The sequence below is a fragment of the Pseudorasbora parva genome, chromosome 10 (assembly GCF_024679245.1).
Source record: "Pseudorasbora parva isolate DD20220531a chromosome 10, ASM2467924v1, whole genome shotgun sequence".
NCBI classification, from domain to species: domain Eukaryota; kingdom Metazoa; phylum Chordata; class Actinopteri; order Cypriniformes; family Gobionidae; genus Pseudorasbora; species Pseudorasbora parva.
The window spans coordinates 25869311-25888745 of record NC_090181.1 but is presented as its reverse complement, the minus strand read 5'-3'; the positions used below and the strand labels follow the sequence as shown (position 1 = coordinate 25888745).

The following is a 19435-nucleotide window of genomic DNA, read 5'->3' as shown; positions in this document are numbered from 1 at the left end:
CAAGCTCACTGAGTGGGATTTGGGGTTTATATGTATTTCTAAAGGGAACTGGCTGTCTACAGAAACGTTCAGATGCATTTTATTTATTTTTACAATCATGCCTTTTAAAGTAGTGTTTATAAGCAGCACTGCTTTGTGTACAGTGGTAACCAAGGAAATGTTGTAAAGCTGCTGTTCCATAAGTGCCACCTACTGTCAGAGAATGAATTTGTATTTTCATTCAGTCTGTCTGATGTTTCTGTTTTATGTAGTATAATTATACAAAGCTCAAGTCAGACCATTCTGTTTTGGCTTTAAATAATGAAATTATACATTCAAATAAAAAAATTAAAAAACATTTTTGATCAGGCATTGTGAAAAATCATGATCAGCGCATCCCTTCTTGAAAGCTCCTCATTTACTGCTTATTCATGAAAAAGAACATCCTGAACATTAGTAATTATCACAGAAGAAGTCATACACATTTAGAATGACATGAAGGTGGGTAAAATGAAAAGGGGGAAAAAAAACACATTCTTATCTAAATTAACAGTATTTTATTTTAAATTTCTAACAAAATTCAAAGTCAAACTGTGGATATAAAGTCCACCGTTTTGTGTTTTGTTCTGCTCTGTGCATCAAACTTTGGCAACCTCATGTGTATTTCAGACAGTTCACACTGCTAGCTTATCTCAATTTTAATCAGGCACACACAGAGAGCCATACGGCTAACCTGCTTCAACACCACAAATCTCATCTGCTCATAATAGTCTAAACAGACGTCCAGAATTCACACAGCAAGACATTTCATCATAAAAAATAAAATAAAAACCTTGAATAAAAGTTTATCGATCAAGTAGATCGACCACATCTACTAACGGCCTGCCAAAAAAACAAAAAAAAAACAAACAAACACATTTTGAAGGTGTTGAGAAATAAAATAAATGAATTTATATTGCAAATAAATGGGTCCCTGTATGAAACCCTTAATTAGTTCTGAATGCATAAACCGTTCCAGCAAGATAAAATGGACTGCCAAGAGACATGGCTGCTGAGAGAATAAGAGTTGCCACATGTTTCAACTCAAACACTAACTTTATGAATGCTGGAAAGAAATTTGGTAAATGATTTTATTAACTAGGATACTGATACGATTTCATTATCAGAATATGAAGTATAAACCAGGAGGAAAAGATGTTGATAGGTTCTTTGAAGCTGAAAGGCCAGGCATAGTGTGCCGGACTGATAAAACATAGATGATGAGGTCTTCATTTCAGTTCCTCGAGGAATCAAATTATACTTTTTTTCCCCCATGTGGTCCACCTGTAATACAAGTCAAAGTTTTTTTTTTGTGCCAAAGTAATATAGTTTTTCATAAACATTTCCAGCCTCTCTGACCCCTGCAATTACAAATAAAGAACTGGAACATTAAGAAAAACTGGCTGAAACTTTTTATCATCAGTGTTTGGATCATTTAAATAAGCAGATATGAAGCCAGGAACAGCACAATGTCTGACAAACTTATCATTTCTTACTTATCATTAGTGTTTAATGATAATCATTTCTACTAGTGTCTCAGTATTAAACTCATCATGACTGGCCGTTTCTGAACACTGATAAGGTGCTAATTAGATTTTTTCCAAATGTAAAGTGCAATACAAATAAAATGTATTAATATTTTATTATTATTAATTAGGGCTGCAACTATTTTGATAATCAATCTGTCATTATTATACATAAATGTTTTAATCCATTATTTTAAACAATGTTATACATTTTTTCTGCCCAATTATGTCCTCCAAACAATGTGTAATATAAAGCCTATGAAAACGAATTTAGTGAAAGTATCCATGTAGGCTATGCTGAACATTATTAGGCTATGTAGTACATAATATACAACATTTTAAACCTACAGCATATTTGAGCAAAATATGTATTTTAGTCAGAATTATTGCGCTCCTATTCTACTGCGTACCGTCTTTTTGATGTGCATGTGCCCATCGATGCTTGTTCACTGCAGTCTGTGAAGTTTAACAAGATAAAGACTGTCAGAATGTGCAAAATAGAAATACTCATGGGACTTTTTAACATTTACAGATAACCATAAAATGTAAGTTATGCACCGAGGAAAGACGTTTCGTAGCAGAAGCATTAAACGACACATACATATGTCAAAGCAGATGGGCAAGATGCTGTATGCATTTGTTTGAAGTGCTTATAAATATAAATCAATCATGTTTCGGACAACTTGGACCTTGATTCGTATACCATTCCCGCAGAATCTCACTCTGTGTCCTATGTCCTCCATATGTGTTAGTCTATAGAAATTAAAGCTTTAGCGCAAGTTCTGCCAGGAAGATTCAATGTTATGTCACTCGTCACTTTCAGACCTAACCAATCACTTCATAATCCACAGAGTATGAAAGATGGTCACTTACACATGTCTGAGTTTGCAAATGCTGATGCCGACATTTACCTCCATCCTCCCCACCACCACCAGGATGGTCCCCGCCTCCCGGGGGTCGGCTGCGCCCCTGCCTTCATCTTCAGACAGGATATGCAGAGTCCGTTACCCTCGAAACGGAAGCTAAGGACAGGGCCTACACCGAAGAACTCTAATTATCATACTTGCTGGACTATCAATAAATTTGTTCATTTTTGCAATTCATCTGGCTTCCGAATCTTTCTGGTAGAAATGGGTTTTTCATTTACTACTGTTGTAACGCTGATGGTTTCCAAGCACAGTGCGCAGACTCAGTTAATCGATAATCAAATACGCTTTCGATTATTTTCATTATCGTTAATAATCGATTTTTTTAAATTAGTTGCTGCAGCCCTAGTGCTAATGTTCTCAGGTTTCTTACTTTAGAAATCAAGGATATTGAAAAGAGCTGTTTTGCAGCTCAGTTTCAAAAAATGTGCCTGTCGGACAAGGGAAGTTGCTTTAAACTCTGAAAGTCACAGAGCGTTTTCATATTAAATTAACTCTTTTATATCAAGAGATCAAGGGTATTACATTTCTTATGATATTAGCCCCCTTTAATGACAGAAGCCCTGGAGCGAAATGCAAATTCTCTTTAAAAAAAAAAAAGTAAAAGATACCAAAAATCCAGGTATATACAAGTTATTGCTTTTTCTGACACCCGCACCAGCTTAGGTCTCTATCCCTTTAAGTAGGTGTTGTAATGACTGACGGGGTATGCAAATTCAGGTGTTCCCACTGTGGAGAGATCTGGTACCCGTGGGCTTTACAGTGCCACATTAACATTCATGGACCTGGATGCCAGGGGTGTGTACCAGCTGCCTACAGACTATCACAGCCTTTCGCTCTGCCACTCAAACGCCAATCTGTTACTGGGCAGAGGTGGACGTTTCAGGCTGATCTGAGATCAGCTGCAGCCCTGCTCAAATCAGTTATGTGAAGAGACTGTGAAGCCATCCTGGGTTCATGCACACAGAAGGACGTCTACTAATACCACCTGTCAATAGCGCAAAAGGACAAAACATGGGCAAGTAATTAGGACTATATATGGCACCTTTTCCCAAGATGATTTCACCTGAGCACTGTGAGCAAAGTTAATGCAAAGAAAAGACTGGTCGAGAGAGATTACAGAAGATGAATAAAATATAATTCATTCTTTTGCTCCTAAGAAAAAAACAACAAGAAGCGTATTTGATTCTTGGCACTTATCTAGTTTTAATTTTTGACAACTGGACCGAAGCCTTTTTGAAGTACATTGGAAAATGTAAACACACTCCAGTCCATATACATGTAGGGAACATGTTCAAGTGCACTAGAGCACGACACGAGTTTGGAGGGAAGCCAGAGATATCGACCCACTATACACAGAAATAATTCAAACACCTGATAATGACTTCTCCAAAGGTGCGGTGTTGTGTTAAATTAGTTTCCAAAGGCCATTCACCAACTGATGACCTTTGACACCCCCAGGTTAATGAAGAATGTTCTTAGATCAGGACTGAAGCATGACCCAATTTAGTTTTTTTTACGTCCTCTGCTGCCCTATAACATTGAGTCAGGACGGCATGGAGATTACAATCAGACAGATGATGACACGCAGCTCTTGTCTGTACGAGGTGGTCTTTGTGTTATGCTTCTGGTCAGTGGACAAAACTATCTAATCTTGGGCCACTGACAAGGATGAGTAGACTGGATTGGACATCTTTCTAGGGAAACGGTCTTTGTGTTTTAGCTTTGTTCCTCTTATTTGTGGTAGTTCAGCTCTGGCACACAAGCGCCTGCACTAAATCAGATCAAGGCTCTCAGAATGTATGGAAGCTATGTAAGTCAAGTGGAAACGCTTGCTTTTATTATCTTGTGGTGTAAAATGTGCAGTGAGCCAGAAAGAAAAAAGAAAAAAAAATCCTTATAGGATTAGTTCACCCAAAAATGAAAATTATGTCATTATTTACTCACCCTTATGTTGTTCCAAACCAGTACAACTTTCTTAATTGAATATATAATTTTAAAACATAATTATTTACATTTCAGCTATAATTACATTTCACTAATGCATTGATCTAGGTATCAATGCATCACAGACTATTTATCCAAACAGCAAAATATCATGTTAATATATTGAAAGGATGACCTATTAAACCATCAGCATTATGTGAGGTCATAATCAGCACATCCATAAAGCAAACACACTTCAAAATTGTTCTTGTGCCACAGTGCCCACCACTTATCAATACAAAGTGACGCCATAAGCGAAGAGTAAGTCCGTCCCACATGCATTGCTAATTCTGGCATAGATTAGCATAGCCTGTAAAGAATTGATCAGATCACTAAAACAGGCTATACTAATTAAAGCCAGAACCATCAATTCAGATCTTCAGGATTTAAAAGGGTTTCCCTCCAAAAGGTAGCACTGTAAATGAAAAGCATTAGTTTCCAACAGAAAGTTCAAAGTTTGAACAAAAACAAAAGTTAGGTAATAGTGATGATGACGATACTGCATAATGGCCTGTTTATATTGCAGTCATAACACACTTTTGTGGGGCTGTTATTTACATCTTGACTTACACATCATGACTTACGGCGCAATAATCTCCCATTTCAGATTGCAGCGCAGATCCACAATTCATCCCTCTAGATTCTGTGCCACTACTGACATATTTTTCTCAAAGGACTATTTTTCAATAAATAAAAAACATGTTTTTCAAAGTCTTGCAGCTCTCACAAAGACGTATGTCTGACTAATCTATAATAAACACTTTTAAGTCAGAGGGTGTGTGTGATTTTGGCCATAACCAGCCCCTTTTGAGCAAGTAATCATGAGTAAAAAGTAAAAAAAAAACATAAGTGGGGTTCTTGGAAATTTAAGATGAATGTGAAATGGGCCCCTTGAAGAGGGTCTTTTCATCACACTAAACATCACCTCGGTGAATTATCCTCTTCACAATATACAACCTCCATCTCCTGCATCCATTATTTATGCATTATGATGCATGACTCTGAATAACTAAACATTTTCATGTGAGACAGTTACCAACTGTGAGCTTTATAGTTGACAACAGACACGTACAAATCTTTGTTTAACAATCTAGACCAAAAAACAAAACGCACTGAATCAGAGATGTTTGACGCATCCTTGCCTCTACATTTTAGCCTCACGTCCACACTGAGAGAGGGTGAATATTTTTGAAGATTCTTTCAGAAGTGGATCAATTTGAAAACGCATTATTTTGCATTGTAGTGTGGACTGAGGTACTTGAAAAACGGTGGTGCATGTTTAATGCATTTTTGACATTTTCAAATGTATTGAGATTAAATGTAGATGTAGCCTCAGACATCCATGTGGACCATCTGGATATGTCAGGTAATAATGCTCTTCCCCATCACTTGATCATCATTTCATTAATTACTGCAATCATGATCAATAGAAAATATCACAAACATATCTTTTAAATGAAATTCAGTATAACATAACAATAATTGCGGCAAGCAAATAGTGTTTTGTGAACACTATTTAATGTGCAGTCTATATTGACTCAAATTTACATATACAGGAGGTGTGTGTGTTGCGCTGAAAATAATAAATATGACTTAAAATATTAAATTATACATATACAAATGCACTTGGTTAAAGGTCCCGTTCTTTGCGATTCCATCTTTCAAACTTTAGTTAGTGTGTAATGTTGCTGTTGGAGCATAAATAATACCTGTAAAATTATAAAGCTCAAAGTTCAATGCCAAGCGAGATATTTTATTTAACAGAAGTTCCCTTTCAAAGCCTACAGCGAACGGCCGGTTTGGACTACACCCCTGCACTTCCTTGCTTGAGTGACGTCACTAGAACCGTTTGTTGACTAACCCTCTGCCCACAAGTACACGCAAAATAGGGGGCGTGGTCTTGTTGCTCTCCCACGTGGAGAAGAGCGAGCATTCAGCGATTGCATCTCCCCGTTATGGTAAGAGGCGGGACCTTTCCGGGCAAAGTGCGCTAAGCTACTGTCCAATCACAACACAGGAAGCGCTGGCCCAATCAGAACTCGTTACGTGTTTCTGAAGGAGGGACTTCCTAGAACAAGGAAATCATCAGGCCGTTTTTAGGACAGAGAAATCAGCGCTGTACAGATAAGTCAATTGTGTGAAAAATACTGCGTTTTTTTACACTCGAAACATGAACTCATGTTATATTGCACACTGTACACATAATCAAAGCTTCGAAAACACATGAAGAACGGGACCTTTAAATTAGATTTTGCTTGACTCCATGCCTACAGGACAACTTGAACCATATAAAGCCTTAATTAAAGGTTCGGTGTGGCATCTAGCGGAGAGGTTGTGAATTGCAATCAACCAGCACTAAGGTAGCCGACAAAGGATCAAAATGTTGTCGTCAGAGAGCACAGACATCGCTCTGTAGAGAAGTTTGTCCATTTAGGGCTATTTTAGAAACATTGCCATTTTGCAATGTCTTTCAACTGTAAGAGGACCCATGGTCTAGCCTGACAAGCCAGAACCACATCAAGATGTTGGGTCTGGGAACTCACCATTGACAGGGCTCAATCTGAGGGGCGGGATAAACGGTTGTCTTTTAAACTCCCTCTGCATACAATAGGATGGTGCTAAAACCAACCAGAACAACGTGAAGTGGAGCTAGTTGATAATTAAACTTTAAAATTTAAATAATTTGAGTCCAAACACATCCTTTCTTAAGTATGATATCAGTGCCGTTCTTTGTTCAGAAAAGCTTAACTCAAGTCTTCCAAAGTTGCGGCCAAAGCCGTTTCGAAAGACTGCCGTTCACCAGCTTCTTTGTTTACAAGTAGCACGCAGAACCTCCGCAACTCTGCTGTGATTATGTTAAGCCCAACAATTATGTGAATATTGTTTTGGTCAGTATTAATAAAGTGAAGAGCAGTCATTATGGCAGGGAGACCTTTAATGTCGGTCAGGGGTATTTGGAAGGAAACAATGATATTTATATTCCATGCTAGTTGTCATTATGGTCTTAGTTCACATTTGCATAATGAAATAATTATCTGGCTTCCTCTGGTCTCTTCCTTTCTGTCATTAGGCTAATTAAAACTAGCCCATTTCTCTATGACAACAAGATGATACAGACAGCTTATGGATATTTTATGATAGATTTAATGATAATAACGTTAAATTTAAGTTGTTGCCTTGAAAAGCTGTGTAACAATGCTGCATCACTGTCAAAGCATATTCAGCAAGTCTCGATCGATTCATATAAAATGACCCTGAAATGAAGACTAATCGCTTGCTGTAAATCTATTTGAAATAAACTGTCATAACACATTATGAGAGGAATACAAAGCAATACTGGAGGTATTTAAAATGCTCATTGCAGACAAGTTGCACTCAAGCCAAGCCCAGGTTGAAGCGCTATATAACATGATTGAATTTCAGAGGGGGTGAAGCATCTGTTCATGAGTGGCTGTGTCATTCAGCACAGAAGTATTGACTAAAATAGCCATATCAGTTGCCTCCCAGGGTAAGGTTTACTTGCATTTATTCATAGTACTACTTCATAATAAGTAGTAATGAGTGATAGTAATAATGGTGTCATTAACTTTAGTAATTTACCAGCTCAATACACCATTTTATCAAGAAAAGAAAGAAATGCCAACGTTTTTTCAAAGATTCAGTGTTGGATCCTGGCTATGTGCCATCCTCTCTGCCCTTCAGTATACAATAAGAGAAACTCCATCTTTCTCTAAAATGATGTAGGACGTGGATCGAGTGTGTTTTTCTCAGTGAACCTCAGTCATATTTGCACAGAGTAAAAGCTTTTCATTCTCAAGCAGTGACCTGAAACGGTCTTTCAGCAGTTGTAACTTTCACTGTCTCAGCTGCCAAGAATACAATAGTTTCTGCTATTAATATTATATTACAGGGACTGGGATCATCCGACTGTCATATGGCACTGGTTGCAGGGTCTGTAAAGACACAATAACTAGGATAAAAGATACAAACCAAGTTCAATGCATTAAAGCCACTGTATATGAAAAGCAGCTTGCTGTGTAGCAGGGGAATTGACAAGCATGAAACAATGCAATGATAAAACATCAGCTTAACTGATTTATTCATTTACCTATAAGAATGAAATGAACCAACTGACCACGGATGAACTCTTCGATCCATTTAAACTAACTCTTACTGCAGCATCCGCTGAAGAATTGACACATAAATCTTAATCGTCTGTGCTCTGTGAAATACTGCTATCTTACATCTGAAATGATCGAAAGGAAAAGCATCTAGGGGGAGATTCGGTTTGTCAAATTGTGCTTTGCGATCTGACAAAGTGTTTCAACTTAATTAACAAATACCACAGCTGTTTGACACAACGGAAAGATAAAACTCTGGAGATGGGAGGAGGGGAAAGGGTGACGTCGAACTAAAGGTTGACTAAAACAGTTTAACTGCGTGAGAAAGATCAGCATGGAACTGACATGTTTTGAGTGACAGATTTATTGAACAAAGCTTGAAAAACGTCACACAAAAAAGGCCTTCTGTTAACGATTTTATGACACACACACACACACACTTCTCACCTACACTTTAGCACCTGCCAAAGTGTGTGCACAATGCCGGTGCAGACAAACTGAGAGTATGAATAGAGAAAAGAGGAAATGAAGAGAAAGAAAGAGACGCATGGACATTGAGATCCATCCAAGTGGATGAAAAGATAACAGGTGCAGGTGAAAGCACCTGTGAGAATGAGGAATTTACCTCTGGAGGCAAAACAGGAGCTTATTCAGAGCAGATCCTATTCTATGCCTCAAGAAACTTCAATTACACGCACGCACTATTATCTGTTGGTCTCTCATTTCAAATGAATAATCCAACTTTGCTTTCCACCATCTGTTCCTTGAGTCATCCATGGATATGTAGGATATTTAAATGAGCTGTTTGAGGTTTGCTGGATGTCTCTGGTGTTGCACAACATTAATGGCCTGACCTTTCTTTCATTACAATATGTTCTTAGTCCACATGTAACCCTTATAAACAGATATTCTAAAAATTCCTCACATTTCAGGAATTTGATTCTGACTGTCATCCAAAGCGTTAATGTTGTCTATCAAGTCTTTATTACTGGCACTTTCCATGAATAGGGTACAAAACAGTTTTAGACTCAATACAATTTTAAATTCACTTAAAATTTCAGGCTAAATAAAATCTCAAAATAAATATATATTTTCCGTTAATATTTCTGACATAAATTCAGTTTATTGATCAAAACCTAAAACCTTAGTGTGTTTTAGCAATATATACAAAATAATCACCAAAACTGGATATGCACAATACATACAATTAAAAGAAATAATAATCTGTGTGTACGGGTGGACGAATGGATATCATCCGGTAACAGGGTTACATACAAATTGCCAGACACAACTGACTAATTCCATATAATATAATATAATATAATATAATATAATATAATATAATATAATATAATATAATATAATATAATATAATATAATATAATTAATATAATATAATATAATATAATATAATATAATATAATATAATATAATATAATATAATATAATATAATATAATATAATTTAGCATAGAATGGACAAACACTGAAGGAGGAACCTGGGTAATATCTGAATGATCACTGAGACTTTGGCTAGGCTCTTATGACTTATGCCAGTAGACAATCACCTAAAATAAAACTAACACTGCACATCAAAGGCAACAATAAACATCACTGACTAAATTTATTTTAAAAAAAAATGTAAAAATCTGGTCTACCATGATATACAGTACAGCACCATTAAACACCAATAAATGAGACTTGATCTTTGCAAGAGGCAGAATTACCGTCGGATAATCCAAGCATTTGGAGGCATTTAGTGGCGTCAAATAAACACAGTTTTTCAGCACACTGTGTTCAATGCTATTTACTCATGCAGGCCGGCAGTTCAATGTGATTATTCCCGCTCTGTTAGAAATGCATTCCTGGCATACGCTCTATCCTGCAGATCCTGTCGAAGCCAAAAGACAGAGTGTAGCAAGCGTGACTGACATAGATAAACCAAAATTATTCCCCTCTTTCCATAATTACCAATTTCAACAGTGGTGATCATTTTTATGGAGCTGTGGTGGTGGTGGTAGCAGGAGCATGCGTGTGTGTTTTTGTTTGCCGTAACGTAATGTCTAAGGGGATAAACTTTCCCCTGTCATGCCCTGTCAAGATGCTGTGATGTGATTGGCTGGGAAGAATGCGGTTAAATAGTTAATGTGGCCTTGGGCCAGGGGAAGAAAACTATGGAATTAGGCATGCATTTGTGTGATAAAGTTGCTTATGACTGAACCCAATCAACCAGAGAGAATAAAATGAGTTTTCAGCTTCTCAGAAAAATCCAAATTCAGATGGCAGCTGTTTAACATGGTCAGTCAGAGGAACAATGTAACAGGGAGAATCACTATGAAAAACAACAATATACAGAGTGTATATATATATATATATATATATATATATATATATATATATATATATATATATATATATATAATTAGCTACTCAAACATGCCTGTTTCTAAATGAACAAATTATGGAAGTAAATAAAGTTGACTTTTTAAAAGGCATAGTTCACCCAAAAATTAAAAAAACTGAGACATTTTATACATATGAGGAGTTCTTTACCAAAATGCTATAAATCCATATTAATAGGTTTCATGAAAATGTCTTTTTTTACCTACACTCATACAGATTGTATATATTTGCTTTATCCTGAGAAAATGGTCTATTGGCTCCATCTGAACATGTTAAACAAGGATTGTTAAATAAAACAACATTATTGTTTTTTTTCTCAAAACGCTACAAATCCATTTTTTTATATGTAGTTCATTTATATATTGTAAAAAAAAACAGCTTTTCATGGGGATACCGTAGCGCGATCGAAAAGGGCACTTTCACTTTCAAAGGGCAGGGGCTCAAAACAAGATGGGAGGATATATCACAGACTCGGCACTTATAGCAGTTTGGAAAGAGACTACATCTTGCAGTACATTAAACAAGGAAATATAGCGAATTGGCACCAAAGATTGATGGAGCAGAGAATACACAGCAAAATGGCATGACAAACTCTTTTTCTTTTTCTTTTTGCCATTTATCGCGTTTTGAATATCTTCATTTCTTCTTCCGTATTTTTCACTCAGTGTTGCTATTGTTAACTAAACTGATAAAAAAATGTTTTACTGAAATAAAATAAACATACATATTGGATGAAAACCAACATTAGGGTGAATTTTTTTTGTTTTGTTTTGGATGAACTATCCATTTAAGTGGACCTCTATGTGCCATGTTTGCAGATAGCATGCTCAAACACACACATGAACCCTCACACATTTAAACTTTACGGTGAGTGTGTTAGTGTGACAGGTACAATACCCTGCAGCCTGTATAAGTAGCCAATTAAATTCCATTGCAGACTCTCCCCCATCAACGGCTCACTGCCCTCTTTCTTTTTTGCTTATTTCACTTGTCCCCCCTTTGCAATCCATCTTTCCCTCTCTGCACTGAACACTCTATCTCCCTCCAGTCTTCCCCTTTCAGAGTGTTAATTAAACCCTGATAGAGGATGGACCATCACACACACACACACACACACACACACACACACACACACACACACACACACACACACACACACACACACACACACACACACACACACACACACACACACACACCTGGAGAAGCCAGACAGGTGCAGGGGAGGTCTGTGTATATCCAATGAGAGCATGCTCAGATGGCAGAACTTCATTTTCAGATATGAGGAGCAATGCTGGGGGGTTTCCGTTCTGTGCTGTCAGTAACTAGAGGCCAAAGGGACCCAGCTTACATCGCCCTCGAATTAAGTTTTGTCCTGAAACATTAATCCAACAGAAAACCTGATACACATCAGTCTTATCTGTTTGAAGCATGGGGCAACTTTGCAGAAAGCTCAAACCATATCAGCATGTACACGATAATACAAAGATGAACAGAGACACTCAAAAAGAGGTTGAAGAAGCAGCCACCTGTATTTTCCATCACAAGCTGTGGAGCTTCCGGCTGTGGTTGCTGGGCCTTCTCATGGAAGTCCCAGCATCTAATTTGCGGCTCCCCCTGAGGACTGCATATGTCAATTGCTGCATCAAAGGGTGGGCTGGAGTCCTCTGGGGATGAAGATTTGGCTGTGCTGCCCCCTTTGGGGAGAGTTGTGTAGTTTAAGCCCCCAGCATCCTGCTCCAGTGCCTTTCTTCCTGAAAGTGTACAAGGAGGTCACAAAGTTGTGGAAGACACCTTTTTCTGCTAGAAACCATTCTGCTGCCTTCTCCGCTCTCATTACCCTTGATGGCTGGGCTTTGGAGCATCCCACATTTGGAGCATTTAATTGCGGTGCAGTTATGCCTGTTCAAGGCTACACTTCTTGGCTACACTCACAGCCAAGGCTTACAGCACTCTGGCTGAACCTTGCTGAGATGTCAACAAGGTTAGCTTTCTTGACTCCCCATCCCAGGCCTCTTCATCTATGCTTTTGAGAACTTTGCCCAGCAGTTCTTGGCAGTAAAGAAGCAGATGGAGGTGATCAAACACATCCCGTCCCAACAGGATGCTGCTGCCAACGCCTTTCCATCTTGGTCTGCTCTTTGGAAGATGGTGGACCTCTGTATTACAAGGGGTGTGGGTTGACAGTAAGCGGTGGAATGCCTTGTCCCTCTAATCCACCTCTTCTTTTGCCAACAGGCAGGAGTATGCAGTTTGAGGATGGGACATCTTCTCATGCATCTACAGCCACCCCCTCACAGAAACCACAGAGCCAGGTAAGAGTGCACTGTGCTCTACAGTGCTCACCCTACCACGGCTATGTCTATTGAACCAGGCCCTTCACAAGCTCCCATGCAAGATGCTGACACAGAAACTCATCCTCACGTGTGTTTACAGCCAAGATTAGTTTGCAGCGATCAATCTAAAGGATGTGTACTTCCATGTCTCGATCCCATCTCGACATTGACTATTTTTGCACTTTGCGTTCAACGGGGATATCGGTACAAGTTCCTCCTCTTCAGGGTTAAATCCACCTCTGCCAAACCTCATGCCCTCTTGTGACCTTTCCTTGGTCTTGAAAGCACACTTCGAGCCCTTGCAGTTGATAGAGATTAAGATCCTGTCTCTTAAGATGAATTAAGAGGGTGAGGGACCTAAGTGTGGATGGAATTCTGGCCGACCAGCTCTCACATAAGACCCTGGCCTGGATATGTTCCCACCACACCTTATAGGGACCAGGGGGGGGAACTTGCAAGTGCTGCCCCCATAGGAGTCATACCCAGTCCTTATGTTGCGGTGTCCTGTCCAGAACCACAGGGCAGCTCTGTGTCTTCTATGGAGGCCAGCAGAAAGGAAAGGCTTCCACAGTCTCCAAACAGAGCCTGGCCCACTGGATTGACGCCATCATTTTGGCATACCAATCCCAAGACAAGCCATGCCTCCTCAGAGTGAGAGCTCACTCAACTCTACTCGAGTGTTGCTTCCACCTGGGCATTGGCACACGGCACGTCTCTGGCAAACATGCAAAACAACGGACTGTAGAACCTTGCAAATGTGTTAGGTGTCACCCAATTTCAGAGTGGAACAACAGTAACCCTAGACATTCTCTATGAGTCAGTCACGTTTAAAACTGAACTGCCGAATTGGGATTGCTATGGAAGTCACCACAACTGCTGCCCCTTCCAGCATCCTGAGCAAGCTAGATGGTCCCCCCGAACCTGTTGGGGCAGAAGAAGGGACAGTGCTATGCACAATGAATGTCAATCACTGAAGTTCCTATTACCCTGTACGGTGAGACTATTGTATAACACTGGGAAATTGGGCCTATTCAAACTGGAAAGAACACTATGGAGATTGCATCTTGCCTGTAGGAATACTAATGGACTACCCGGGCATATGCACTGGTACTAGACCTGCATAAGAGGCATTTGATGCATCTGACTGTCAAAGATGCTCGGGAAACTCCACCAGGCTTCACCGCTGGGGAACTCAGCTAAGGAGCAGAATTGGTGCTTGTATCCAGTCCTCAGAGGGGCATGACGCAGCAAGCGAGACACCGAGCCAACCTTTCCACACATTAACTGTTTGTACACAACATACGGGAAGTTGTAGAATATAGAAATCACACTTCTCAGCTCAGATTAGTTGTTCCTGACATTTAAATCAGAAACGCTATTAATACACTGTATCTCTTTATGTCGCAAGTCATGATATAAGAAAGAGCCTATTAGAACAAAAATTCTGGTCTACACATATATACATAGACACATATATACATACACACACACACACACACACACACACACACATATATATATATATATATATATATATATATATATATATATATATATATATATATATATATATATATATATATATATATACACACACACATCATAGATACAATTTTGCTCTGCCCAACCTAAAAACAACAGACAACAAAAGAAGAGTTTGACTAGTTTCTACAGAACTGAAATGACCCCATTTCTCATAAATAAATGTATATTCAGCAATGTTCGTATGTAATTTCTGTTTGAGTGACACTGCACTGAATCTATTTTGACAGACCCTTGATTCATCTGTGAATACACAGACTGCACTGGTCATTTAAATTCATAAATAAGCAATTCATCTAAAACAAATGTGTACATAACACATCCTCTCAAAAACTGATTTGGACCTAATCAATATGAGCAAAATAATCTGACTGATTCTTTCAGTGGGTCACCAGAGGAGGATTAGAGATGTTGAGAAAGTGTCTTGTTATTTTATGCCCCAATCATGTTGCACAAACATCTAAAAGCTGATGGAGAAAAAAAAAAACAGGAAGCTGCCTACAATGTCAATGGGTGTCCTTTTATCCAGACTAACCATACACAAAATATCAACACAATTTCTGTCTAATACCATCTAATTTTCCACTTACAGGACAAGACAAAGATGATCATTTAGCAGGATGTGACACCACTTTAGCCTCAGTTGCTGTTTATAAAAAGCTCTGATTTACTGTTTGAGTGCATCAAGTAAATGTATTTATCTGTCCAACATAAATAATCACTGAAAAAAGAAACAGTTTAACTCCAATCCTGCAATTCTCTGACACCATCATAGTAATACTTTTTTAAAGGGGTCCTATTATGCTTTTACACATTTTCAACTTTCCTTAGTGTATAATGTTGCTGTTTGCGAAAGAAAAGGGTCTGCAAAGTTATAAAGCACACAATCCGCTCCAAAGAGAGTTATTCTCTATATCAGTAAGCACCGTTTCTGAACTCCCTGAAACGCCTCTATTGAAGTATTGAGTTTCATAGAGACAAGAGCTAAACAGAGCATTACAGACAGACTGGAACGAGAGGTGTGGCAATGTAAAATTTGAAAAATTAAGTTTCTGAATATTCAAGTATGAAAACTTATTCAAGCAGACCCACAAATCAAAATCACAACTAGTTCCCCGTTAAGTACCTTAGAATAGCATTTAAATACCATGGTATATGAATATGGTAATCTTTTAATGCAATATTTTTCAAAATATGATCCAAAATCATTCCTGTACTATAGTATTGCCATTGTACTTTTTTAGGTAGCACAAGAGTATTATTTTAAGGATGAGAAATCCATATCTATCTATACAATCATAAATCTATTTTCTATTTCTGTCATCCAACAAACAAACAAACACACACCATTCTATGTAAAGTCATGCACCTCATAGGGTATTAATGATGGATCGATTTTGATGTTCATGTTAAATGATTACGCGAGGATAGATCAAAACGTGTCATTCTGCCGATGTGACAGGACCATAATTAAGCTCCAAAGATTTCAGTGTCAAGCTGCTAACCAGCACACCCACGCAGAGAGAGCGAGACCTTTCTGACTCTGGGAAAAAAAGGTACAAAAGCTGTCACTGGGGCACTACCCTTCCAAAAGGTATGCCTTTGTACCATTATTTAGCCCTAAAAGGTGCATATTATTAACTTAAAGAAACATTAGTGCCTAATATCTATATTAGTAATGTAACAGTATATTTATTTCCTTTTAAAAAGGTACCACTCCAGTGATGGCTTTTGTACATTTTTTCTGAGAGCATACTGTGGATTTGAATGCAAATACGCATTAATGTTACCGTATGCTTTTCCTGATCAGAACCTGGTACAGATACAAAGAAAGGCAACAGTGGCCCCCAAAAGTATTTAGTCTGTTTTAGATTATTTTTGCAGTCATCTCTGAAAGCTGATCCTTGCTGTCTCCGTTCATACATATATTGTTCATATTTTGATGCTCAAACTCACTGAGGCAAGGTTTTTTTTTATTTTGTTTTTTTGGAACACTTTTGAAAACGAGAATACTTATGATAAAATGACTTATAATAAATAATAAATAGTAAATATGACAAAACAATGTCTTTCTCTGCATAAATATACATGGAAAAACACATTGGGGGACTCAAAGTGAGGTTTAAAGAACATGAAGATTGCATTATTCTACAAAAAGTCTGACATTTCCTTCAATCGAACTTATATGACCTTTAATGGCCTTTCCATAATAATCAGCACAAAGTGAGTTCTGGCATCACACAGTTGTCTGACATTAGGCACACAGGCATTAGAATGGGTTATCATTATTCCCTATCAAATTAATTTCACTACCATTTCAAAAGACTCACATATGCTGCAATTTCATAACAGAGGAAATTAACTGTAGCAAGAAAAATTGCGCTTAAAAATAAAGGAGGGAACAAAAAATCATTTTCAACAGTGCTGTCGCTGCACATGGGCAATAATTCTGGTCACTCACCCTGTAGAGTTTGGATTGGGGCAGAGAGGTCACCTTCTGACAGGAGGATTTAGGTGCACCTCGACCTGAAGCTTCAATTGGCATGGAGACAGAACATTAGTCTGGTTCATACTGCCCCGGACCTGCGGGCACATAAACAAACATACAGTCAGACCCGTTTGATCCCAAGAAGAATCAAAGTCTGATGTACCACTCTCTTATCTGTATTGAGACATTCCCATCAACAAATGAATAATTCATCTTTGATCTGTAAAAAATCGTCATAAGTGTAATTTTAGCTGCCAACACTTGACAAGAATTTAAAATTTCAACACATCTGAAACAACTTGCTCCATCCAAAGCTTGCAAACAAATATGGTCACAGGGTTCTTTTGGATTTAATCTTGAAACTGCTGAAGCTGCAGGAGGAGTCGAGGGCTACAGTGTCTCAGAGCAGTTTGAAAGATTAACCCATGTTTGTTGGTCCAATAGGCCACTAAGTGCAGCAATGTTTCTTTTAAAGTCTTTGTGATCCTAGTAGCACCATTAGACAACATGACCACAAACCATTCACTTACTGTCTAATGCATACTACATGAATTAACTACATTATCTGACAAAAATCCCCTCTTTCGATAAGAATGGCTTGCTTCTACACAATTTTCAGGTGTAATGGTGCATCATTTTAGCACTTTGCAGGGTTTACAAAGTACAGTACCAGGCTAATACAATGGCATGTTTCCAAGGAACTAGCAGAAGATTCAGCAAAGTTTGCTTCATGACATTGAGGGCCCTATTTTAACCATCTAAACAAGGTCTAAAGAGCACCGTGCGCATGCACTTAGAACATGTCGGAATCCACTTTTGCTAGTTTAATAGAGGTATTAATGAGAATTCATTAACAATGAAATGCTTTTGAATAATAAAGATGGAGAATGAGGGAAAACAGAAAGAGAAAGAATATATCAGCTAATAAGTCTCTTAGCATGCAAAATGTATAAGTATCTCCCTCTTGTTTAGGACCCTGCCTGAGCAAAACAATAGACCACCACAGAGATGAAAAAGGACCACTGGAAATAATTGATACAACCTAACAAAGACAATTCCTCCATAATGACAGTAGGATCCACCGTGGGGAAATGCGTGTGGTCTGGCCTTATCATTCAGGTTCACATTCATACGGCTGTCTTAATAATGCCCACAAATTCAATTGATTATGATGTGCCAGAAATAATTAACTGCTATTCACTTTTTGTTTTGTAACAGTGCAGACTTTGTCTTGTCTATTTTGACTTTCACAGGCTATCATTCATGCCTTATTTTAACTTTCAAAGGACAATGACAGAACAGCTTTTTGAATTTAAAAACATGAGACAGAGCTGAGGAATTTAACAAAATTGGAGCTGCCCAATGTTTTGAAACAGATGAACTGCAACACATAAAAAAAAGTACGTTATTTAATTGAAAACGCAGCGCTTATGAGCAAGTCACTGAAAGAGAAACAAGGCATAGTGCAATATCAAAGATGTCCATCAAGCATGTTTACATAAAAAAAACAGAAGTCATTTTATAAAAAATTATTAAAAATGTCCTAGCACTTGTTTTTTGCAAATCCACATATGACAAGAATTATGATCCAAAACCCATGTTGTAGCCTATAAGTACTTAGACCAAAAATGCAACAACAGTGCAGACAGAAACAGTGGTGGGGAGTAACAAGTAGTGTAGGTCTAGTAACTTAACAAATTCACAGATTCCATATGTTTTGGAGAGTTATGTAAATTAGGATGTACTGTTTATTTTCAATCACTGCTCTCAAGACACCGACATTAGTTTTATAATTTCATGTAAATGCAACTCACACCATAGTTATTAATTGTATTGAAAATTACATTTTAATATTGTTATATGTAGTGTTTGACAGACCAGTTGTACATGGATGGATTTCTTTCAATAACTGATTTGAATTCTAAAATAATTTCCATTTAAATCAGTTGTCCATGTAGTTGTATATTTGTCAGGGTTTATTTCGAGATGATGATGATGGCTGACTAAAGCTGCACTATATATCAGAATCTTGGGACGCAGTTTTCACCTCACAGCCGGTGGGAAAGAATCGGGATAGGACTCGGGCAGAA

The 19435-nt window shown here is 38.0% G+C and overlaps 1 protein-coding gene across 3 annotated transcripts in view; it reads right to left on the bottom strand.

The window, feature by feature from the left end:
- Nucleotides 1–19435, bottom strand: part of chrm3a (cholinergic receptor, muscarinic 3a) — a 109315-nt gene that overhangs the window by 59946 nt on the left and 29934 nt on the right. For all 3 annotated transcript variants that reach the window (XM_067454635.1, XM_067454636.1, XM_067454637.1), the window contains exon 2: nucleotides 17319–17440. The gene's annotated coding sequence lies outside the window, so the exon portion shown is untranslated. The remainder of the gene's footprint in view (nucleotides 1–17318; nucleotides 17441–19435) is intronic.